The sequence below is a fragment of the Juglans regia genome, chromosome 12 (assembly GCF_001411555.2).
Source record: "Juglans regia cultivar Chandler chromosome 12, Walnut 2.0, whole genome shotgun sequence".
NCBI lineage: Eukaryota > Viridiplantae > Streptophyta > Magnoliopsida > Fagales > Juglandaceae > Juglans > Juglans regia.
In genome coordinates, this window is record NC_049912.1 from 5980067 (window position 1) to 6006030 (window position 25964).

Here is a 25964-nt window from a genome sequence, read left to right on the forward strand (position 1 = left end):
CTCCTTTCCTTTTTATTCTCTGTGCAGAGGCATTATCATGTCTCCTTAATAAGGCTAAGATGAATAGAAGCATCATTAGTGTTCCAATGGGAAGAGGTCCTATAAGAGTTAACCATCTCTTCTTTGCTGATGACAACATGATATTTTATAAATCCAATTCTCTTGAATGGAGCAGATTAATGAGGCTATTGATTCTATATGAACTTGCTTCTGGTAAGATGTTAAATAAGGAAAAATTCTCTATATTTTTCAGCAAAAATACTTCACTTGAGAATAAAAGAACTATCATACAAATTGCTGGAATGCACTTAACAGGTTCTTTTGAGAAATACCTTGGTCTCCCAGCTATGATTGGAAGAGCCAAAACTGCATCATTTCATGGCCTTATTGATAGAGTGTGGTCTCGAATAACAAATTGGAATAACAAATTGATTATCAGTAGCTGGGAAAGATGTGCTGCTTAAATCAGTTTTGCAAGCCATCCCTACTTGTACCATGGGGATATTTCTTCTACATCTATCCATTACCAACAGACTGGACCAGTTATCAAGGAAATTTTGATGGGGATTTAATGAGGACCAGTCAAAGATTCATTGGGTCAAATGGAGTAAGCTCAACAAACCTAAAGATCAAGGTGGATTGGGATTTAGGAACTTCAATAGTTTTAGTCTGGCTCTTTTTGCTAAGCAAGGGTGGAAAATACTTACAAGTCTAGAATTATTACCTGCTCTCATCATAAAACAGAAATATTTCCCACATGGGTCTATCTTAAAAGCTAAAATGAGATTTAGACCTTCTCCTGTTTGGAGGAGTATGCTAGCTAGACTTAACCTATTAAAAAAATGTCTATTATGGAGGATTGGAAATGGCTTAGAAATGAAGATATGGGAGGACAGATGGCTGCCAAAACCACATTTTCTACCTCCTCACATTTGCAGCAATGGAATAGAAGAAGTGATTCGAGTGGCTGATCTAATAAACCCAATTCTCAGGAAATGGGATGAAGATTTGTTTTCTAGACTGTTCCTTCAGAATACAATGGATGTCATTAAAAACATACCCATCAGCATGAGCAACAGAGTGGATCAACTGACTTGGGAAGGCACAAGCAATGTCATCTTCTCTGTAAAGAGTGCCTACTATCTTCATAGAGACCTACAATCTAATCAAGACCGTCAAATGGTCAAGATCAACAAAAATCTTGGAAAGTTTTGTGGAAACTACAACTGCCAAATGCTGTAAGAATGTTCCTGTGGAGAGCATGTAATGAGGCTTTACCAACCTTTAGCAATCTGTATAAGAGAAAAATTATAGATGATAACATATGTCCCATTTTTCATCTAGAGGAGGAATCTTCTAAACATGTGCTATGGAGCTGTGGGCTGCTCAAGATGTTTGGTGTCAAGCAAACATACATTTACAAAAACTTTCTCTAGAAGGTACCTGTTTTAAATCTATCTGAGAACAAATGTTAGAAAAAGTGACACTTCATGCTTTAGAAGAAGCTGGGCTGATTTTAAAACTCATCTGGTCTAGGAGAAATTAATTCTTGCATGGAAAAACATTCAGACACCCTAATGCTATTATTCATAAAGCCCGTGAAGATATAAGATGTTTTAAAGCCACTAACAATTGTCCTTGCTACTACAAAATGAATTGGGATGTTGAAAAAACCCTCAGAAGGAAAGTACAAAATGAATTAAGATGCTGCTAGCAATGAACCCAAGAGCTTGATATGAATTAGAGCAATTCTCAGAGACGGCAAAGGATTGGTTCTTGGCACACTTAGAGCTAGAATGAATTTCACACTTTCTCCATATATTGCAGAGGCATATGCCATGATAATGGCAATCCTCTTCTATAAAGAAACCAGGATTCATGAATTCATTTTTTAAGGTGATTCAATGCAGATGGTCGAGAAGATCCAGAATTCCTTAGAGAATTGGAGTCCAGGTGAATTAATCATTGAAGACAATAAAAATGTATTAGGATCATTAGCAACTTGGAGTGTTTGTCATACTAAAAGGGATGCTAATATAGCTGCTCACATGCTTGCCAATGATGCCCTTTAATGTGAAATTGATCTTTATGATCTTGGGAGCATACTTGTTTGTATTAATCAAATAGTTTCCTCATAAACTTTGTAATATGATGTTTATGCAATATAGTTATTCTCAGTTAAAAAACAAAAACGAAAACGAAAACTGAAGTGAAATGGTGTCGAGTAGAAAAGCAAGAAAAAAATAATATAAATTTATTTATTTTAAATTTCTTTATACCGGTTTCTCTTTTCAAAATAAGATATATTTTCGTCCATTTTTATCAAGATTTATATAGTAAACCCATTTCATGGGTGGGGTCAAGTATAAAATGGCCGGTCGTGAACTCCAAAGGACCATTTCATTTTATTGACCATAAAGAGAAGTAGGGGACCAACCCCAAACGCAAAGATTGCGTGGCTCGAGTCTTCCATTACCCATTGTGCCGCTTGGTGACGTGGAGTTAAAAAACAATAATATTATACGTTATCTACAACATGTTATCAAAATAAATATATACAAAAACGTTTTACTAAATTAAAATTATCTATCAATCTTGCGCCATGTTTTAAATCTATAAATTTTTAGATCTTTTATAAAAAAAAAAAAAGTTCACATTATAAAAATATATAAAAAATTTCTTTTTTCTTAGTAAATCCACATTTTTATAAAAAAAACCTTGTGCTAGATTTGTATATTTGGAATTTATTTTTAATATTACTCTGTATTTTATAAAAAAATTTATTTATCTTGATTTTAACATTATGTTTTAATTTTTTAATTTGATATTAAATATATTAAAAATTCTACTACACCACACGCCTATTGAGAAAAAAATAAAAAAATCACAATAATAAATATATGGTATAGGATTACTGAGTAGAAAAACTCTAATTATATAAAAATTTCTTTATTATTTTTTACTTATATAGTGCTGCATAATTAAAGTTGCTATTTAAGTTTCAAGTGGGGAGAGATAAATATATAAAATAATCTTATAATATTTATTATTCATATAATACTTGTAGCAGATTTAAATAAACAATAAATACTATATAACTCATTTTATGTATCTATTTTTTTATATTTAAATTTCTCGATAAAAATTGAGAAAAAGACTGTCATAAGACTATAAATCTTTGAGTTTTTTATTTTGTTTTTTTTATAAATAAAATATATGTTTTTTATTTTTGACTTGAATAATACTGAAGAGAAGTAATTATATTAATATACATTTTATACTCATTGTGTGGTTATTTTTAGTTAATTATTTCTAATATTCATTTAAAAAGATATGTGGTCTAAATGATACTACATCATATATATAAAATAAATATTTTTAATAATAACTTCTATCTATATTTATTTTTCTTCTACTCAACAACTTTATATCACACATCTATTAAAAAATAAAAAAATAAATAAAACTTATGGTGACGTATACCTCCTTATTATACGACACGTATATCGTGACGTGGGCGTTACCTCGGCCCTCCCTACCTCCCTCCTTCACCACCGTTTCTCTCTGTATTTCGTCTTCCATTAAATCCAAACTCTCTTTTTCTCTAGTTTCAGAGAGAGACAGAGAGTAGAGTGAAAAATGCAGGCGTTGAGAAGCTAGAGTTAATTGCTTTCTTAATATTTACGTCCTCGCCATCTCAGTTATTTTCTTCTTCTGCTTATTATTCTTCACCACCATTTCTTCGGTTTTTTTACGTGAAGAGGTGGAGATTTGGTTATTGAGAACTCAAGGTATGTTGAATTTTGCGTTTGAGTTGTTGAGCTATGGACTCAGAGAAAAATGATATGTTCATATGTATATGTATATATATATATATATTTGGTTTTGAATTCCTTCAATTTAAGCTCTGATTGGCGAAATTGAACATAAATATGAACTTTTGGAGTTCTTCGGTGACCGGAAACTCCGGAGCACTAAGAGATATAGGATTATCTTCTTTAGTCGAGTTGAGATTTTCGTTTCCCGAAAACGGACTCTGATGTTCTATATATTTTCTTTTCGTTCATTTTCTCGGCATCCAAACAAAGGGTTGCAGTTGAAACTTAGATGGATCTCTATTATTTGCTTTAAAAGTTTTAATTTACTTTTGAATGCATATTTTTCTTCTCATGCTCTGCGTACTAGCCATAAGAAGAGAGAGAGAGAGAGTATAGCAACTGGAGGAGAAAAAGGAAGGAACGATAATGGAATACAAAACGAAGTCGTGCGATCACATCTTGTCGTAGTCTTAAGTAGAAATTTTCATGTATTTATCTGAAAAAAGTTTTTTCTATCGGGTACCATTGCTTTTTACTTATCTCCTAAATCATTTTCCTTAGATTGATCTGGCGATATGTCCAACTACTGCCCGTCAGTTTCTTGTTATCGAGTAGAGCTGTGGAGAAGACAATAATGACCCTCCACCTGACAGTCTTTTTCTGCGGCGAACTTTTAGCAGGTGATCATTTTTCTCCCTCCTTTTTCCTCGCTTCTATTTTTTAAATTTATTTTTTAGTAGGTGATCATTTTGAGTCTGCTTGCTGATGAATGCAACTTGTGGGCATAATGATAATTTATTACACTCATATTATATACGACGTCAAAATCACAAAATCCATCGTCAATCATGAAATCTAATTGCCATCACCCGCTTCCTGTTGACCCTTTAAGGATGATTTTCTTCTTTTTCTTTTAAGCATATAGAAAAGGATTATTTTTTTATTGATGAAAATTATAATTATGGCTATATAATTACTGGAAAAAGCTTGGCAAAAAATGTGAAATCTGCATCCTTTGTCTACTTGCTAAGGTAGCAGTGGACTAAATATGCAGTAAGCATTAAATTTTGTGGGTTCGCTAGCTGCTAAACAGGGGTGCTGATTGATTGTATTATTGAAGTTGTAGTAGCATTTGATATGAGGAATTTGTCATTTATATCTTTTTTCCTAAGCAAACTTGATTGAAAATAAAATAGGGGAAATACAAGAGGTGAGAGTGACCTCAACAAAAACCTCATTATTGAAATTGCAGTGTATACTAATGAACCAAATAAAAATAAATGGGCGATGGATCCAATAAATTGGACCTGAAACCTTGTTCCTTGGCTTGCGGACCGCTAAAACAGTCGTTTCGTAATCCAATTGGTAATTTGGTCCATTTGTTGGATGTGGCTGTGATCTGCATTTGGATTAGGAATATTGCAATCATGTATTCTAGAGTTGTTGAGGAAGATCTCCCCATCCTTTTCCTTTAGATTCCCAGTTAGGAAAGAATAAAATATAGTTGGATATCTAGAACCGGACAGCCCAGATCAGTAGTGACTCATTGGAGGAATGAGCGGCAATGTCGGGGCGTGAGGTGACATAGATTTGATAGATCCTGAGGTGAGGATCCCAGCTATGCTGCGCATGTGGTGGTCAGTGGCTGGAATATGTATTGGCAGTTGAAAACAATGTATAGCTTAGGCGGCACGTGTAGCCAATGCATCTGTGTTTGGCAGGACTTCCACCTGGGTTTTGAAGATTGGTGACTGAAGAGTGCAACTATGGGGCGTGTGGTGGTCCGATGGCCTGAAGGTGGTCAATCGGGCATTTTCCGTGTAGTGGAAAAAATAAAAATACTAATAAGTAAAGCGGAATTTAAAACGGAAAGGCCTACTGTGTACAGGAGGAAGAGGAGGAGCCTCCGGTGGAGAGATTAGGCTGGGGTTTTCTTAGAGAGAGGTCGGAAAGAACTATTAGAGAAAGAAAAGACAGCGGATATAGCGAGGCTGTGCAGATGTAGCAATTGTCAATTATAGCAGTCATCTTCCAGTACTTAAGTCATGTTGACGACTTCAATAGGTGGATATGGCCATATGCTTCAATAGGTGAAGCATAAACCTCAGTAACTTGACTTCAATAGGTGGATATGGCCATATGCTTCACTGCCAAGCCTGACAAGTAACTTAATTTATGGTGGCCACTGCTCGGTGCTGTAGCTGAAGTTTTGGTATGTCCAGTGCAAAGTGGCTACTCGGATAAACGATGAAAATTGGGGCCTACCTATGACAGGTTTCTTCGGAGGACCCTTCTTTGTCTGGCCAATACACGCTGTCAAATGTGTTGGCGTCCTCTTAAGTCACAATTCATTCTGGGTTTCAGCTATTTCTACTTTCAATTGGGAGCAGTAGCTTAAGGTTACAATTGAATTGCATTAGTTTGTTGCAGCTCTTATGCTCAAACTTCAGTGACAATATTATTGTGGTAACGAGACATTATATTGTAATGCTACATCGTGAAAGGAATGGTTTACATCAATATTTCAGTTCTATATATAAGTATAAATCCTAATATTTTAGGCCTCGTTTGTTTTCAGAGATGAGATGAGATGAGATTAAAGTTAAAAAGTTGAATAAAATATTGTTAGAATATATTTTTTAATATTAATTTTGTTTTAAAATTTGAAAAAGTTGAATTGTTTATTTTATTTTGTGTGGAGATTTGGGAAAGTTATAATGATGAGATGTGAGGTTTTCAAAGTTTTGGGTTTTAGTCTTGAAAGCAAACCAGGCCTTAGACTCTTTGTAACACCCCCTCCCCGTAGGCTAGGTGTGTCACGTATTTTTTTTATGAAAAATAAACCCGGCAAGCGATTCTCTAATTTCACAATTGAAAAATAAACTGAAATAATTTATTGAAATAAAAGGTCTAATAAAATGTCTTCCCAAAAAAACATTTAAGAAATAACTGGATAAATTCGTCATAAGAGACACATTTTATTTTAAAAGTCTGAACAAAACTAAAATGCTCCTTCTACTCCTAGCCTGCCTGCTCGTAATCATCATCTTCACCTGGGTAATTAAAAACATGAAATAAACTAAAATGAGTCGATGACTCAGTAAGAAATCTATCATAACGAAAACATAATAAACATAACATTTTCATAAGAACTTTCATGCTGAACTTAAAATTCATGACTGTTCATGCTAATGCTTATGCTATGTATGACTAAATTATCTGAACTAACTGACTGATTTATCTTACTTATCTGACTGGCCAACACACTTAACCCTGTGTGCAAGGTTGTGCACCAGCCCCACATCCCGCTGCAGCAAGGGGAACTGCTGATAGTATTCTAGCATACTATGGTGGACCACGACTGAGTTCGTGGCTTGCACACCACCCTGAAACTGAACTGCATTGGTACCATGCATCTGAATGGCCATCTTATTAACTGATCTGATTTTTATCTTACACTTGAATTTAAGATGGCTTATGTGTCTTATACACATGAGATGCATGACATAATACATACATAACTATAATTTCTGAAACTGAAACATGATGCGGAATGACATGATCATATGCTATGCTGGATGACATGCTTGTACATGACATGAGCGGTTCATAAATAATGGCTATCGAAGAACTGGCTTGAATAATACATACATATAAACTAACTGTGATGATCCTAATTTATGATCAAATTTACTTACCTCGATGCGTTTCTCCTTGAATAATACTTCGTAACTTGAGACCTATATTCAATAAATAACTATCACTAAATTGTTTGGAACTAAAATAAATGCTAATATCTTACTTAACTAAATTCGGAATTCTAAAACATAGTCAAACCAATATTTGTTTAACACTAAAATCAATAATTCCTAGTATTTAAATTACTTAAAATACTAATTTATAATTTAGTAGACATACTCGAGCTATTTTTAAATAATTCACAAAAAACTTAAATTCTTAAACTAAGTTTCATTTCTTAACGTAATTATTAAATCTTATAAGAAACTTAATAAATTCCATTAAATTCTTAACATAGAAATTTTATTAAAATCTTTACTAGATTGACAAAAGAAATATTAACTCAAATATTAGACTTAAAAATTATACTTTAAAACATCTTTCCAATTCTTTAAACATTTATTAAAAAGAACCTTTAACTAAATATATTTATTTAATAAACTCAACTAGTAATATTAAACTCAATATAAATCACTAAAGAAATTATTAAATAAAATAAGATCAAGTCTAATTTAAAATATAAGTTCAATTAAACATCATTATAGTCTAACAAAAGGTCAAAACCTGGCCCATAAAACAAAACTACATGAGCCCATCGAACGCACAAGGCTTAGGGCCCAATGGCCCATTAAGACCTACGGATTCTTTCTAGAATCCGAAACATGGCTACAATGAAAAGGAAAACAGAGAGTTGAGAGAATGAGTCTGCGATGGAGGAGCTCACCGAGAGAGGGTAGAGGGCGACGGCGGCGCTGAGTGGTTGGAGTGACTGGCGACGCGATGGGGTCTCTGGGAAAGGTGGTGCGACGCCGTGACACAGAGAGAGAGAGAACCGTTAGTCCGAAAACATCCCGAAAACTACCGAGAGAGAAAGAGAGCTGATGGCGGTCGAGGCCTTACCGGAAAAGAGGTGGCTGAGCTAGGGCTGGGCTGGTCGGCACCGTCTGTGACGCCGGAAGGGAGTCCCGCGTCTCTGAGTGGCGTGGAGTTACTGCGAGAAGAAGTGGGTGGCTGCGGGTCAGAGAAGAGAACTCCAAAACAAGTGAGTTTTCTTTGTATTTTTTTTCTTGTGTTTGAATCAGATATTCTAGATGGATTTATAAAGACGGTAGAAAGGCTATCTGATAGGGTTTTTCTAATGAGAGTTAGACTCCTACTAGGACTCGAATTTACACACTACGGCAGGGTTTCAAATTTGAAACAAAGTGGATGAACTTACGGATTGGTGATTTGAATTTGTCAAACAGCGGCTAACAAAGTGATGAGGTTCGGAGACTAGAAAATTTAAACTTTAATTTCAAAACACACATCGCAGTGAACGTAATCTGAAACACTTTAAAAATCCTTATTAAAACAAAACTCTAACAAATCATAAATAGCAACTATAATAGAAATATAGAGATAAAATTAAATATAAATTCTGATAAAACTATACTCATAAAAATATAAATTCTAAAATAAAAGTTTACTAGGAAATATTACTAATATACCCTATCACCAAAACTGGTATGTCACACTCTTAGTCGGCTTCCTTTGGAATTTTCCTTTGCATCATAGATTGACTTGATAACCATTAATGCAGCCTGATGACTTGTTAATCTGACAAACGAGGATTTTGTGACTTAATTCAAATCAAGATTTTGGAAGGGCATCTCCATGGGAAAACATCAAGAGGGAAAGTGTTCAAAGTCCGAGAAATCATCTTCAACAGCAACAGCGGTAAGCAGAGAAGTGACAATTCTTTTGTGGTCCAGACTGGAATGCCTGAGATGCGGTCAAAGAACATCTTTTAATCTATTTTCAAGTTTTATTTTTCTCAATCTTCTTGATGGAGAGGAAAATCAGGCTAGTTATTTATGTGGATACGTGTAATCTTATTAGTTCTTTGGATCTAACTTTCGAAGGTCTTTGTTGAGTGATCCTCAATCCTTCTGCACTGACAGGATAACACTAATCAGATTCATATTCACGGCCATCCTGATTGGGCAGCCATGCAGGTTATCTATTATATGCCTGCACTTAATCTCTTGTTTTGCTAAACAATTGTTGGAGCATGTTTATTTAATAGAATGTTTGCTATGTTATTTATCCTAAGAAATAGGAATATGAATAGTAATTCAAACTAATTCATTACATATTCAGGCATATTATGGCCCCCGTGTCACTCTTCCACCATATTACAACCCCACTGTGACTTCAGGCCATGCTCACCCATATATGTGGGGCACACCTCAGGTATTGACCGGCATCAAGGCAGTTGAAGTTTCTTTACGGTTTTCAATAATCATTCATAAATATTGTGTAGCTAGGAACAAATTATAAACATTCTTCTAGGATGGTTTGTTAACTTATTAATTCTTCCAGCCAGTGATGCCACCTTATGGGGCATCTTATGCAACAATCTACCCGCATGGAGGGGTTTATGCACATCCTGCTGTTCCTCTTGTAAGTCTATGTTCTTGCTATTTTTGCTTGGAGCCTACTATCGTAATAATCAGTATGGATTCTGTCTGCCTTTGCATCTTAGAATAACTTCTTTTGTTTTTGTTTTTGATTCTTGTGTCCAAGATCTTGGTTTGTAGACTGTTATAGTCTTCCTTGGGGGTGGCTTGCAATAAGAGGCTTCTATTTGAAAAAACTCACTGGCTGGTTATCTATCCTTCCTGGTAATCTCAGTGTAATGAAAATAATAACTTGTATTTGGTAGACATCCTGGTTTGTCCTGGCCGCACTACCCTTGTTCCTCTATAATACAAACTAAAAGGTATTGCAAAGAAGCGAGCAATGTTTTCTCATGTAATTATGTATTTATTTATTTTAATTTACAGATCAAATTCACATGGTCAAGGGGTTCCATTGTCGCTTACTATAATTGAAGCTTTGGCTCGATTTTCTTTTGAATTCTTGTAGTTCTATTGCTTGCTACTGTTAATGAAGCAATATATAATTACTGATATATCACTGATTGAGGACAAAAAGATGCATGTTAGGTGGCTGTTAATTAATTTAAGAACATTATGGTGTGATGGATCAGGCTGTATCTCCTTTGAGCATAGAAACACCGACAAAGTCTGGAAATACAGATCGAGGTTTAATGAAGAAGTTGAAAAATGTCAATAGGCAACAGTACTGCTGAGAGCTCTGAGGGTGGGGCTGAACATAGGCTGTCAGAGAGGTTTGTTGAACCTTTTTCTTGCTTCTGCCTTGTGATAATCTTTATATTTGTGCAATTCAATTTGCTATGGTAGACTAGCACTCCTCTCCTCCATCCTGTACCGTTTAGATGTCACTTTCACAGCTCGTGGCTAGGCTAATTTGTCTCTTTGGCCACATGAACAGTTTGGAGACCGAAGGTTCCAGTGATGGGAACGCTACCGGGGTGATGATTTCAGACTTTTCTTATAAGCATTTTCTTGCCATCCCTTTGCACTTGTATCTCTTGATCTGGTTCTTATATTTAGATACATATTGATGAACACAATTGCAAATTTTGATTGTGGTCTTCACCCGTCTTTAGGTTGAGGCAAATCAAGCCAGGAGGAAAAGAAGCCGTGAAGGAACACCCACCACTGGTATCATTCCGATCTTCACCAAATATCAAATCTTGAGAAATAATAGAGTTGGCCTGGTATTCAGCAGCGTAGAATTACCCATCACTGCATACATGGCATGAACCATTTCTCTCCTTTTTCTTCTTTAAAGTTTCACCCTTAAAGGATCTCTTATTCCCCAAAATCCCGTGCCCACAAGACTTTCTCCCTAGGAAGAGAGGATACTAGGCTACAAGGCACTTGGTGACAGTGTATCAGTTAATGCGATGGCTGAACTGGCCTCTTACACTGCATTAGAGTTGTAGTATGCCCTCTGGGGTGTCTTAAGCATCTTTTCTTCATGATGATATATATATATATATATATATATATATATATATATATATATACACACACGAGAAAGTATACAGTGTTGTGTTGAATTGGATTTGATTCGGGCAAGCAAGGAGAAGGTAACAAGTATGTTCCCCCTGCACAAAAGCTGGTCACCTTAGCTAGTCATATCCATCTGTAGAGATTCAGGATTTGAATTTCAAATTAAGCCATATAACAAGTAGTTGATTGTTCAATTTGAAGAAACTGTGCTTCGCAATACCTTATTGTTTCATTTTGATTTCTAGGCTCTAGTTTCTGGAAGGAAACATATGAAATATCTTATTGGTCTTTGTGCATAGTGGATGGTAATTTGTTCTTGCTTAAATATGTTAGAAACGGTATATTCTACAATCTAAAAAAGAATTTGGCACTAAATTACTAGTTTGTGAACATATTGATGAAGTAGCGATGTGATACATTGTCAAATGCTTTAAATGACTGCTTGTTGGCAAACTTCTGTGGTAAAGAAGTAACTGAGCAATCCACCTGAATTCATATTTTGATGTTTTGGTTTCCTCTATCTCTATCTGAACAGACTGTGAGGGCAAGATTGAGACGCAGGCCAGTCCAGTTTCTGCTAAGGATGTAAATGCAGCTCCTGACAAGGCCTTGTGCGCAATTGTCACTCCTAGCAGTGTTGTTTCCCCTGGCATGGGCACATCATTGGAGCCCAGGAACACTACTAATATGAATTCGAAGACAATAACTACTGGTGTCCTGCTGTCCTGCATGGTATTGCCTTCTGAAACATGGTTCTTTAAGTTGTCAGCTTCTTCCCTCCCATATCTTTCCAGGATATACTTACCTTTCAAAACTTTGAATCTTTTTATTGTTTCAAAAAAAATTGGTGCTTTATTTTTGGAAGTAAGTCCCTCTAAAATCTTTCGTGACCTAAATTGGTAATGGGTTGTTTTATATTGTACAGAATGATAGGGAGCTGAAACGAGAGAGAAGGAAGCAGTCTAATCGAGAATCTGCTAGAAGGTCCAGGTTGAGAAAGCAGGTATGGGAAACTGAGCTTTTCAATGCTTAGAAGTCTCATATTGTCAGGTCGGAACCACCTTTTAGCATGTTCTCATTAATTGAGCTAATGCTGTGCAACCCTTTCTCCAGGCTGAGGCAGAAGAACTTGCACGAAAAGTCGAATCCTTGACTGCTGAGAATGCATCAATAAGATCTGAGATAGATCGAGTGACAGAACACTCCAGGAAACTGAGGCTAGAAAATGTTACATTAATGGTTAATCCATGTGCCATCTCTATAATTCCTACTTGCTTTCATGAATTTTTTTTTTTTCCCCCCTCGGAGTCTCGTACTCTTGCTCCAACTTTTAAATTGGTTTTGATGTACAGGAGAAACTGAAAAATGCTCAACTAGGACAGACAAGAGAGATAATTTTGAACAGCATTGACAACAAGAGGAGGCCCCTACCTGTTAGTACAGAGAACCTGTTGTCAAGAGTTAATAATTCGGGTTCCATTGTTCAGAGCACTGAGGAAAAGAGTGACATGTATGAGAACAGCTCCAAATCAGGTGCCAAGCTACATCAACTCTTAGATGCAAGTCCCAGGGCCGATGCCGTGGCTGCTGGCTAACACAAAAGAACCAGCATTACCACGCTTTTTAAACTTGTGGTTTTGGCAATATTACAAGTCCAGAATTACTGCTAACAGTAAGCAGAAGAATGAAAACAAACAGCCGAAAGCGATTGGTGCCCGTGAAATTGCAGACACAAATTTTTACTTGTAAGATGCGGTTTCATGTCAGAACTGATGTCATTTTATCAGCATTCCATTCAGAATGCGTGGAAAGCAACTGAAGGTAATGTACATTGAAGAGTTAAGAGATAAGAGTCGGGGAAGGAATATGAACCTTTCATATGATCTGCTTGTTCAAATTGTTATTAACCAGTGATTTGGACCCCTCGTGGTATGTGATGAGAGGATTTAAAAGCTTGTACTTGTTGTGCATGTATGTGGAGAATGACCGAAAAATCCACCCAAAGAAACTATATTGATGTGAATTTTCCGTGTCAGCTCATACCATCTCATAATTTATGCTATTTTTCTTGCACTTTTCACTTGCATCCAAACAATATCCTGAGCTCATGGGCAGGAATTCAAAAACCTGCACTTTTTGTTTTAAAGTACTGAGATTATAAAGCAACATTACATTTATTCTTAAAAAAAATTAATGAAATTTATGATTTTGATTAAATATACTATATACCACATTCTTTTCTCTTATTGGGTTGAGTTGATATGCAAGTATTTTGATCCTGCTTTTGTTGCCATTATAGTCAGCATAATATGAGAGAAAAAGGTAGGGAGGGGGAAAAAATGGTAAGAGAGAAAAGATATAAATCCATGTTCCTTAGCCCCCAGGCAAGGAGTTTTGGTTGGAGATTGTAGCTTGAAGTTGTAGGTAGGTGGTGAGGGCCAGCATTTGGATGCACAGTTGGAGAGTGTAGTATACTTTGGTCAGTCGACTATCGTGATCATGATTCTATGATAGAGTTCCTCTTCCATTAATCCTACCTCCCTCCATGTTTACATTTGGATAGCTAGAAATAGAGAGACTAGACTGTTGAAGGCAACAGTGCATGAAAATTTTCATCTGTTTTGTACTGGCAAATGGGGCTTATGCGATGATGGGAATGGGTAAATTTAAAACATTCAAGACTAGATATAATCACGAGCTGTGTAAGAATTACGTATTTTTTTTTAAAAAAAATATGCGACGTTTGTACAATTTATTATTGCAAATATCATTATTGATAGACTATTAGGTAGGGACATGCAGACTTGACTATTTTGACGATTTGCATGATGCAGTCGACTATTTTGAAGCTTTTGAATGAAAGAGTTTGCTACCACCATCTCTATATTCGCATTTTGTAAAAGACGAGATGATAGTTGGGATTGGGAACAAGTACACCAGACCAGAACGTTGAATGTGCATGAAAATATTGGCGCCTTGGGCCTCACATATAGATGTGCATGAAAATATGAGAGGATATCAATCTCGCTAAAAAGTCGTAAAATTATGCATTTGGTTGATTCAATTATACAGACATTTTTTAGTCAAATGATGTAAATATTTATGAACACTGGCATTTGGCTAATCCAATACGGCAATGTCAGTGCAAAGATACCGAGATGCAATAATTGGATACATAGATTTACAAGGATAAATAAGCCATATCCAACGGTATAAACTAGGAGTGAAAATCGACGCCAACCGACGTCTGAGAAAATGGGGGAGACATCGACCGTAACCGGTCGATGGGGAGGAGAATACCGATCGAGGTGGTTCTCTGGTAGTTCCAGGTCGGCGTCGATTCTCTTGTAGTTTTACTGAGAGAATAATGAGAGAGACTGAGAGAGAGAGAGTTGCATAGGAGGGAGGGAGAGAGAGAGAGAGAGAGAGTTGCAGAGATGGAATTCAGGAAGAAGAAGTTGGGGAAGAAGAAGACTTGTCTCGAAACGACGTTTCGATAAGGGTATATTAGAAAAAATAAAGGTTTTATTATATCGGTTGGTTCAACGGTCTAGTCTAGCTTCAAATCGAGACCGGACTGCTGAACGTCGGTTTCTTTAAATTTTCACTGCACGCCAACCGGTTCTTGACACGTCTGGTCGATGGCGGCCGGTGGCTTTGGTTTCTGTACAACCCTAGTATAAATGATAGGCTAAATAAAATATAATAAATAATCTATAATTATTTAATAACACAAAGATAAAAAGGATGCCGCGTAATATTACTAAAAAAGAAACAAAAAAGCAAAACAAAACTGTTGGCATATGGATTCAAACAAAAAGGCTATCAACCCTGGCCGGGGTTGGCTTGAAAAGTACAAATCTCATGGTGCAACATCTATTAAACAAAAATGCCAAAAAAAAGTTCTAGAAATGCTCAAATAATCATTTAACGTATATTTAAACACCCTTTTATGAGTTAAACTCTCTTTAAAATAGGATAGAGATTACTATTTTGAATCTTTTGCTACAAATTACAATGTTAAATTATTAATTAAACAAAAACTTAAATTGATACAAAAATCAATTTAATCATTTAATTTATATTATAACATTTTCTTCGACTTTGGATAGCATATCTTAAAATTACAATTTAAAATCCAAACCTTGAGAATCAAGCATCCTGTAATCTTTTTCTTTTTCCTGTGAATAAGGAAAATAATCTAAGCATTTCAATTTATAGGGTGACAGACGAATACTATTTTTTTTAAGTTTAAAAAGGCTTATATGTAATCCAAAAAATAAAAAATTATGTAGTTATGAATAGTCTTGGGAGGTGAACTTAGAAGTGGCAATATGTGACATGACTTGTTAATACAATATAAATACGATACGATAAAAGCAGATTAGGGTTTAACATTAACGGGTTCAAGTCAAAACGGATTGATCCATTAAGACACGATTGCTTAACGGATTAATAATAGGTCAACTTGTTTTGACTCATTATAACCCATTATGACTTGTTATGAAAGTTAAGTTACAATTATACATTTATATCTAAAAATAAAATTTTGGAGATTTTAATTTCAATATTTTTATTTTTTAGATTATAATTTTAAACTTATAGTTAGTTTTATATTTTTTATAGTTATTATAATTTTAATATTTATATAAAATTTTATTAAATTTAATTAGGTTAAACGGATTAATTTTAAATTTGTTCAATCTATTTACATAAATAGATCAAAATAGATTGACACGACATAATTTATTATAGACCGTGTTAAAATTTAAAATTTAAATTTTTAATAGTCTGGATTGATTTATATAATATAATATATATATATATATATATATATATATATATTAACATGAACACGATTCATTAATTGGAGTTGATATCACGATTTGACGTCCTAGGTGAACGTAGTTTTTCCCTTTTATTTTATTTTTTGACCTTTTATCATCTGATATCATTTTCTCACTCCTCTACGGTCTGCATGTGGAAGTTGGTGAGTCAAATCAAATGGATGGCTCTTCTCAGACAACATTTTTTCAAAACAAAAAAACAGAGTTGAAAAAAAAAAACAGAGTTGTCCTAAAATTCTATTTCAAATATAAGTTTGATACTTTATTATTTCTATACATCATACTTCATATTTATTTTTGTTTATTTTTAATTAATAGTTTTTAATTTCTTCTAATTTTAATTTATATTATATATATATATAAGTTATGTGTGATGATGATTTGAAAAGCTTTTCTTCAAATATTGTCCGTTTGTACAGCTTTCATGCACCTCTTGTATCTCCATGCTTTTCTATTCAGTTGCTTCTCTTATTTTTCCTTTCTTTTTCATTCAGTGGCTTCTCATACTTCAATGATCTTGCCTCCTACTCCTAACCCTTTAATTTGTTGTTTGGGTTCCTTTAAGTATTAGTTTCAGTTACCGAACACAGATTTTCAAATATTTCTGCAGAATTTGTTGCTTGAACTTGTCAAAACGCTTGGCCATGCGTGTAGTTAAACTTTTTTTTTTTGTTTTTTTGTGGGTTTCTTCTATTGAATGGGCAATACTTTTCCATCAGATTTGATTATTGTATATATCAAATACCAGTTTTTGAGCGTTTTAATGCAAAGGGATGGTTGTGCAGAGGTCTGTCTTGGAAAGTTTATGAACTTTAGTGGCCTGCTTGAGTTTTGGAGTCTATTGGGGGGTTTTCTTCTCTCTTAAGACTTGTTTGGTGGTTAGAGTTATTACAAATATACATCTTCATAGATTTTGAGTGTTCCTATTTTTTTTTTTTTCTCTCACTATTGGTTTTTGCTATCGAAATACTATTCTTTGGAATTGGGTTTTGTTTTAGTAGAATAACTCGGTTGTCAGGTAAAAATATATTCATGAAAGTTGTCTTCTTTGAGTAACTATGACAGGCTTTTAGGGATTTCTTTATGAAATTTAGGTGTTAAACAGTTTCCGTTATGTTTATGGATGAAAATAGTTTTATATTCAGATGCCAGATGTTCCAGTTTTAGAGTTCCCGTTCGTGGATTTTAGATTTCACCGGCATTTTCTTAGATGAGCATCTCTGAAGGGGCTTCCATTTTTTTGGTTATGCTTCAATGCATGACATTACAAATTTGTCACAAGATAGCTGTTGGGTAAGTTCAGATACTGAAATGCTAGTGTGACTTTGCGTTTCCTTTTCTTCAATAGTCCGGCATTCTTTGTGTCCGGAGAGTTTCAGATTTAGCTTAGAAGTCTTAAGGAGCGTTCAAATCATTGTTGGAAAGGGAAGAATTAGCATTTTTTTCCAGTTGCACAAAATGGAGCATTCTGCAGCGATCTGGGATTACAGGGCAGCAGTCGAAATCACAAAGGACTCGAATGGGATCGATCAGGTTGTGCTTCGGAACCCACAAGGGGCTTCGGTACGGGTAAGATTTCCTTACTCCTCTTGTATGCTTCTGTTTTAGCAAGGAATTAATTGAACTAATTACAAACCTATATGTAGCTGGAAATACCGTTTAGCATATTAGCTTGTGTATAATTGCGTAGAAGTTATGGCTTAGAGATTTGGAATGATATTTCTTATGGTCATATAGGTTAGCTTGCATGGAGGACAGGTAACTTCTTGGAGAAATGAGCATGGGGAAGAACTCCTTTTCACTAGTAGTAAGGTGTGATTATCTAATTCTATCAGACTTATGTGGTCATCTGTTTCAATTCTCGAGTCTTTTCTTTAACCCATGCTTTTTGGTTGCTTCGTGTCTTTACTGATTCTTGGAGCTATAAAGGAAGTAGTGTTGGGTTTCAATTAAAATTCATATAATGTGCTAATTTAGTATGATTCATAATATTCTAGATTTCTGTCAAGATAGATGCTACTGAAGAAAATATAAGTTGGACACATAATTAATGTTGGAAATAATTTTGTTAATTCGTGTAACTTGCTAAGAAAGTACGTAGACCAGGATCTTTCATGCATTATTCCCATTATTCGATGGAGCTTCTAGGTTGAAATTCTCACAGTTCAACAAAGTTGAAAAGCTTAAACAACCAGCCCCCCTGCCACTCCCCAAATCTATTCTAGAAGCGTTAGTTATCTATTCAAAATGCTTAAATGGTACACAATAGTCAGGTTTGTATATTTCAACGTTTGCATTGTCAAGTGGTGCAATTGTGCCAACAATGGATTGACCAAGCAGTTTGGTTGTATTAACAATCTGAACCCAGGATAGTTCACTTTGGTAGGCAGTGGTTGATGAATTAAAGTTACAAGACTGCCCTTTTGGTTTGGACATTGAATGCATTTACTGCTACACAGAGATATCATGGACAGGTATCCACATTTACAAAATTTGTTTTTAATCAGTGCAAAAGATTTTATTCTATAAACGAGTAAACTATGAGTGGCCTATCAGTTAGTGTCCGGTACTTGGTTGCCATATCCAGAAAAAAGTGATTGAAACAAACTTTACCTACTAGAGACACAAAGATGATACATTTATTTGTATACCCTCAAAATGTAGGCCATTTTCAAGCCCCCAAAACCAGTGCGGGGAGGAATACCCATTTGTTTCCCACAGGTACTTGTAATTATTCTGGTGTACATGCTTGACTTTAAAATTTTGTTGTTGATGCTTCTTAATTTAATCATTTGTGAAGTTTGGAAGCGGCGGATCTCTAGAACAGCATGGATTTGCGAGAAACAAGATTTGGATAATTGATGATAACCCTCCTCCTCTGCACCCTAATGATTCCCATGGGAAATCTTTCGTTGACCTACTACTTAAACAATCGGAAGAAGACCTATAAAGTTCTGGCCCCATAGGTATATGCTTGAGTCCTGTTTTATTAATGGGAACCACTAGTGGTGGCATTGACATATGATTTATATCACTTTAGAGTTGGTAGTAAATTTTATGTTTCCATTAACTATGTTTTACGCCATCAATTTTGTTGCAGATAGAAAATAGAGCATGTGAAACATGAGGTCTTTTTTGGTGTCTATGGTCTTAATTATTGCTGAAATTAAGACGCACTACTGGTATCCCAAAATGTACTAGATAACATAGGAGCAAAAATTGAGTTGAGATTTTTGAATGTTGATTTTTTACTGTTGTCAAAATATGGGACTGTGTAGATAGAAAGTTTGCAAATTCTAAGTGGTTGAGATGAACATGTAATATAATAGAAGTAGAGTTTCTTATTTTGAACCTCAATCAATCCTCTTTGGTTTGCATGGTTGATTCCTAGATGCCTTTATGTCTAGCTTAGTGGTGGGTGGTAATATGTTGAAAAACTTGCATTGGATCTGTTGCAGAGCATATGAAAGACTATGCTGACATATCTTAATGTGTTTATCAAGGGATCATTTAATGCTAATTTCCTTTATTTTCCAGCTTTGAGTTTTGTCTTAGGGTGTCTCTTGCAACAAATGGAGATTTGATGCTGATATCACGGGTTAGGAATGTAAATGGCAAGCCATTTAGTTTCTCATTTGCCTATCACACGTACTTGTCAGTTTCTGACATAAGGTATGGAGTATGACCTTTTGAACCTTAAATATTTTTAAAAAAATCGAAAGTCAGATATTACAAAGGCAGAAACGCATAGATTTAAAATTAAAAAAATGAAAAGCATGTTTTCTGTTCTATATGTATCCTGTACTTCACAATTAGAAAGAATAACTTGGTGCTTCAAGATTGTGTCTATCTTTTTCCTTTTCCGTTCTTTTCTTTTCTTTTTAGTCGGATAGTGCCTACGTACAAATAAAGAAATACAAATATGGTTTTCTTCTTCTATTAAATACGAACGTGTTTGTGCTGGGTGTTTAATATGCACTCATATGAACATAAATTATGTCCACAGTGAAGTAAGAATAGAAGGGCTGGAGACACTTGACTACCTAGACAATCTTTGCCAAAGAGAACTTTTTACTGAACAAGGAGATGCCATAACTTTTGAATCTGAGGTAACCTCTCTTGAGTTTTATTTGTAATCTAATACTTAAATAAATTGTTTAGCTTGGAGATTCTTGACCTAAAGAATGCTGTGAAATTTCTAAATCAGATGTTTGATATTTTTTTCTAGATTATCTGAGGTTGTTAATTTCTTCCACAAGGTTGTAAAATGGAAGCAGGACTTCTCTTATCCAAAGTCCAACTCAATGTGTGTGAATGTGCGCATGCTTTTATCCCCTGAAACTTTGAGTGAGCAATAAAGGTTTCGTTAGTGACAGATGTCAGCAAATGACAACAGGGTGATGGCTTCTTTTGTCAGGACCAACGCAATGAGAAAAATCATTTGTTGATATTGAAATATTCATGGGTAAACTACCTGGAAATCTGATTTTAAATTGTAGATTGCTTAGATCCAGCTTGTTCAATTGAAACTTTGAGCGAGCAATAAAGGTTTCATTAGGGTCAGATGTCAGCAACTGACAACAGGGTGATGGCTTCTTTTCTCAGGACCAACGTGTGTTGATATCGAAATATTCATGGGTTATAAGTCCCTAGAAATCTTATTTTAAATTGTAGATTGCTTGATCCCTCTTCTTCAATTGTAAAGCATAAAATGGAAACAGAGTAATTTATCATGTCAATGTGCCTTCAATTCTTGTGCCTATAAATTTTACATTTAATCACTAAGCACATTCTTTCCTGGCAGGTGGATCGAGTTTATCTTAGTTCTCCTAATGTAATAGCAGTCCTTGATCATGAAAAGAAGAGAACGTATGTTATAAGAAAGGAAGGACTACCAGATGCTGGTAAGCTGCCATACATTTGAACAAGAACAACCATCACATACAAATTCCTCATAGTAATTATAAGGAAAAGGATTAGTTTTGCTTTATTTACACTTGTACTTGATATGAGTGGACTACCTTGAAGTGGTCATAACCTCACTTGAGTTATGTCTATAGATTTTCACATGCCAGGGAAACCACTAGTAAATGGCTAGAATGGCTAATGGTCCTCATTATGATACTGGAATTTTATGGTTTTTGGCCTTCTTTGTACTCTTTTCTTTTCCTATTACAGTGGTGTGGAACCCTTGGGAGAGAAAATCAAGAACAATGGTAGATTTTGGCGACGAGGAATACAAACAGATGCTTTGTGTCGACGGGGCAACAATAGATAAACCTGTCACTTTGAAGCCAGGGGAGGAATGGACAGGGCGAGTGCAGCTCTCAGTTGTGCCATCAAGTTTCTGTAGTGACCAACTCAATCTTCAGGAATGGTTTTGATGAATGGTACAAAATCTCAAGAGCACGATGATGTTACTTTAATGTTTAATATAATATCTCAAGTTCCACGTTGAAGGAGAGGAAATATAGACAAACTGTGATTTCTCAGAGTATGCTCATAGGAAAAGTTATGTTTTAATTGAATGGTTGCCAAAGGAACTTGGATAAGAATTGCAGCATAATCAGTAACATTTTCTTAATAATATGATTAAGTGTCTGCTCAAACCCCATTGCCAAAATAGGGATTTGAGCAGAGCCAGGTTTCCTTCCTTGCATGTTTATATCCGGTTAGCATAATGATCATTGATTAATGAATCTCTTCCAAGCATATGTTGGAGTTGGGCCTCTTATAAATCTGATCCATTGTATCAATTAATACAAGAATTTTGTTCTTTCATCTAAAATTTTATCATCTAGAATTTCACGAACTTATGTTTTGAAAAATTATATGCATACATACAACCATTTCCATAATCCTTTATACAATCTTATTTTAAATGAGAGGCATTTTTGTAAAGTAATTTATAAAAGTAATATCGTTTAAGAGAAATATCATCACTTTAAAACAAGGTTATATAAAAGGACGTAAAAAAAAGTTGTCCGTGGATTTGACTTGAGCTCCGTCAATGAGACTAATAGTAGAGTGAAGAAATGATTAAAATGAACAAAATTAAAAGCACACGAAAAAAAAAGTCCAAACCAAGAGTAGAGAAGCCTGTCTAGAAGAGATTTTAATAAATAATAAATTACATTATCTTAGATTACTCCAATACTAATATTTCAATGCAATGATTTGATCTAATGAGGACCTCGTTAAGTACATTTCACGGAATTGGACGGTAGAAGGGTAGATCAATCTAGACACGGATCCGGTTTGGCCATGCGGTTACCCGTGACCGCACTATTTAAACAAAATTATGATTAGGTCAAGCTGAAACGTCCCAGACTGAGCAGACCCCAGCCTCCAAGTGATATCCTCACTCTCTCCCTTGCTCTCTTTGGCCAAAACCCTAAGCCAGACCCATCATGGCAAGGTGTCCAAGTTCGTCGACACCCAACTCATAAAGATGAAGCTTGGAAGGGTTCACGACTGCAAGGGTTCTCAGAATAGCGTCGAGATCGACAGCTTTGCATGCTTCGCCATCCTAGAGCACAACAAGGAAGAGTCTGTCTTCTCCCCTTTCTTTTCCCCATCTTATTTGATTTTTTTTATCTCGGGCCTCTAATTTCTTGTCTAGGTTTTGTTTGTGCTGGCAGATTTAGTGGGTATTTCCTATGTTTCCCACTTTGGCTAGATCTAAGTTTATGTGTTTGTAGATCTAAGTTTCTATGTTTATAGATCTACTTTTTGGGGTTTTTTTTTAATCTTCAAGAAAAAATGTATGTTTGTATATCTACAAGTTTGCAACACTATCGGTCTCTCTTAAATGTCACAATATTCGATCATTCTGGTCATCTCTCTTTTATTGTTTGCTTGATGAGAATATATATATATATATATATATATATATATATATATGAGCAGAAAAATTAAATATTGGGATGTTTTGGATGAGTGCTGGATAGATTCTCATTTTTGTTTTTCATTGTTTGGTTATGGGAAATGAAGGAAGACATCTAACCTAAAATGGGCTTTAGTTTTCTTTTTTAAGTTTTTGTTTGCCATCATATCCCAGATAAGCATTCATCAAGAGTTTCTAAAGTTGCTATCATTTTTTTATCTCTCTATGTTGTGGGGCTGTTTGTGTGTTCAATTTGGGCCAAAAAAAATTATAAGGTATGTTGTTGTTGTAGTTAAACAAAATTGCTCACGACATATTTGACAAAAGGTTGAAGAGAAAAACCAACTAACCCAAATTTGTCAATGTCTAAAATATCAACCTGATGCTTCATTATTGATAAAATTTGAAAAGATTTTCATAACATTTCTTGATGTGTTATCTTTTATCTAATATTTTAATTAAAAGTTAGCCCATGTTCTAAGGTTGAAATGGTAGCTACATATTGCAAGGTACTTTCTTTTTGTATTTGTTGTGAAAAATGAGATAAAAACAAAAAAAGGAAAAAAAATGGGGATGGGTCACTTTCTTTTTTTCTTTTTCTTTTTTGAAGTCTCTCTAATATTGCCTATTACCACTCGCCACCAAACCAAGGCAATACCAGAAATACAAAAACCAACACAAAACTGCTTTCAACAAGGAATTTGCTATCGTGTTCTTTATGTTTGTTGTTGTATTTATGTTCAATAAGCAGTATATGTATCTAGCTTGTTGCTGAGGGCTTTAGTAGTTTTGTCAAGCTACCAAAACATATGTCCTATTAATATATCTGTATGCTGGTAATTATTTTTCATATTTCATGTCATTAGGTTGCTGGAGGTAAGGGTGTAACTGGTCCGGTCCGGTCCGGTCCGGTTTTGGACAAAATCTAGGACCGAACCGGTATGTACCGATTTTTTATTTTTCAAAATCGATTACTCACCGGTTACCCTCCTAAACCGGTACTTCCGGTTTTACCAGTTTCCGGTCCGGTCCGGTCCGGTTTTCCGGTGTTTTTAAAATGTAAGTTTCACAATTTGTCATTATAAATTTATTTATAAAAAAAAAAACTAATTTAAAAAATATTGTTTTATACTTTTATTATAAGTTATATATTAGTATTAGTTTTAAACTATATATTTAATATTAGTATTAGTTTTAAACTTTTAGTGATTTAGTATTAACATTTTATGTAATAATTTATAAATTATAATAAGAAATTATTTCATAGATAAATATATATATAATTATATATAAAACTTTCACATAAAAAATTATAATTATACATAATATATAAAACTTATATATATTAATATATATATATATATAATATTTTGTATAAAACTTATATATACAATAATATAAATATTTTTTTTATCAACTGGTCTAGTCCAGTCCGAAAAATTCTAAAACCGGAACTGGACTGAAACCGGCCTGTTTTCATATTTTAAGAACTGGTCCCGGACCGGATCGGTTCAAAACCGGTAAAATCGGTCCGATCCGGACCGGTTTTCCGATTTTAACTTACACCCCTAGCTGGAGGATGCTGGTATGTCCCTTGTGCTACTCAATGTCCCTTGTGCAACTTCCCCTAATTCCAGATTAAAGATTTGAATAGTAGCAACATTGTACTAGTTTAATTAGTTGTGATGTATTATTATTTATTTTATTTTTTGTAAATTTATATTTTGCATTGTGATGTAACAACAATATTATCTATTTTGCATTTTTATCTATTTTTTTCTTTAATTTATTTTTAAAAAAACTTTTAAAAAGTGTTTAAATTATTTTTAAAAAAAATCCTGGGCAATTTAAACATCATATCAGAATTTTGTTTTTTAAAAAAAGGCGCTATAAATTTTTTTAAAAGTTTTAAAGTCTTTTTTTAAAAACAATATTAAAAAACCCGGATTAAATTTGGATATAACCCAGATTTATACGAATTTTAAGTAAAAAATGCAAAAAATCCAGATATCCAGACTAAATCTGGTATAACCACCCCGGTTTTGACATCCGGATCCAGATCCGGTTATGGCCAGATATCTGGATCTGGATCTAGTTGCACACCCTAGATCAATCTATGAGAATTGATAAATAACAAGTTGAAAATGAATGGTAAGAGAAACTTGTATTCTTGTGTATGAAAATGTACAGTTTAAGACTCTATTTATAGGTGAATAAAGGTAGAGAAATAATAAAAATACAATAAATATAAGATAAGTCAACGACACGAATTGATTTACTTTAATTACAATAAACTAACATGGTAAAAAATAAGGCATATTACCACAAATAGACTAGAATATTATGAATATATTCTAATAAGTATGATAATATTCTAACATCCCCTTGATGAAGACATCATCTTGAGTTTGGAAATAAGGTTAAATTATCGGTTAAGTGGATGGGACTTGGTGAAGATATCAGCCAACTAATCGTTGGATGAGATGAAATGCAATAATGAGGTTCCTTGCTAAAGATGATTCAAATGAAGTGACAATCAATCTCAATAGGTCTGGTGTGTACATAGAAGTTGTTATGAGCAATCTTAATAGTACTCACAATAAATAGGAGTACATGCAGGCTAAGAAGCACCCATGTCTATCAAAAGCCAACATAACTACAAAAGTTCAGAAGTGGTGTTAGCAAGTGCACAATATTTCGCTTTGATGCTGGATCAAGCAATAACTGATGTTTCTTACTACGACATGAA

At 34.5% G+C, this 25964-nt stretch overlaps 2 pseudogenes; both read left to right on the plus strand.

Annotated features, from left to right (window-relative positions):
* The first annotated feature begins 3571 nt into the window (after positions 1-3571).
* LOC109002694 lies at positions 3572-13536 on the plus strand (annotated as a pseudogene).
* Positions 13537-16747: 3211 nt separating this feature from the next.
* On the plus strand, positions 16748-21985 carry LOC109002679 (annotated as a pseudogene).
* The last annotated feature ends 3979 nt before the right edge of the window (positions 21986-25964 follow it).